Genomic DNA, 1,005 nt, shown 5'->3' on the forward strand with positions numbered 1-1,005 from the left:
GTGAGGGAGGCCAGGCCACTGATCTCCTGTCTCCTTCTCTGTGTGTGTGTGTGTGTGTGTGTGTGTGTGTGTGTGGTGGGGGTTGGGGTGGGAGTGTGTGTTCCTGGAGGTGTCAGGTGTCTAACAGAAAGTTCTCCCAAGGCTGCACCCCATTCGCAACACAATCTTTCACCCAAAGGTAAAGGGATAGGTAGCAAACGACTGATGAGAATTCCCTGGGCGACTAGGTGAGGCAGTTAATGAGCTAACCGAAAAGTTGGCAGTTTGAGTCTACCCAGAGACATGTGGAAGAAAGGCCTGGTGATCTGTTTCTGGAAAAAAAAATCAGCCACTGCAAACCCTGTGGGGCACCGTTCTACTCGGACACACATGGGTACATTTTGAGGGGCGGTGGCGGGGCTGTCACAAAGATCCCCCTGCCTCTCTGGACATACCCGGCCTGAGTCAGTCCAGGGGTCTCTCCTGGCCCTGTGTCCACTGCAGCCCCGCCCCGCTGTTCTTCCCTCGGCGGCACAGGGTCATTTGAAATGCAAGCTCTGGGGTTCCGTCCACGCATCGGTGCCAGTAGTGCACACCTCGAGGCTCTTGTGTCACAAGTCCTGACATTTGAACTGTAACCCCGGGGCCCCGCTCCGCGGGAGCTCCCTTTTGAGAAGTGGAGCACTTTTTCTAAGCCAGTGGGAGCCAAAAGCCTGTTTTTGGGGGCTGACTCCTCACTTTTTCTCCAAAGTACAGGCACCGGCCCCTGACGGCGGCTGTGTGCCCTGCTGCGTGCCAATGGCGCAGAGGAACACCTGACGGAATGCATCTCTTCTCCAACGGGCCGAGATCACCTGCATCAGGACAAATGTGCCAGACAAGATCGGCGTGGGCCTCCCGCGGGCAGTCCAGAGAGAAAGCGTTCTCACGCCACGGAGAACCCTTGCAAAGCACCCGTTCTAGTTCAGTCCTCAGCACCAAGCACAGGAGGGCAGATCCAGCAGGTTTTAGGAAGGCATTGCGTCC

The 1,005-nt window shown here is 56.7% G+C and overlaps 1 protein-coding gene across 5 annotated transcripts in view; it reads right to left on the minus strand.

Moving 5' to 3' along the window:
- Positions 1–1,005, minus strand: part of NOSTRIN (nitric oxide synthase trafficking) — a 65,870-nt gene that overhangs the window by 14,538 nt on the left and 50,327 nt on the right. The window lies entirely within an intron of this gene.

This window comes from Echinops telfairi, unplaced genomic scaffold, assembly GCF_000313985.2.
Source record: "Echinops telfairi isolate 266 unplaced genomic scaffold, ASM31398v2 ScPeMD7_4;HRSCAF=17, whole genome shotgun sequence".
Lineage (NCBI taxonomy): Eukaryota > Metazoa > Chordata > Mammalia > Afrosoricida > Tenrecidae > Echinops > Echinops telfairi.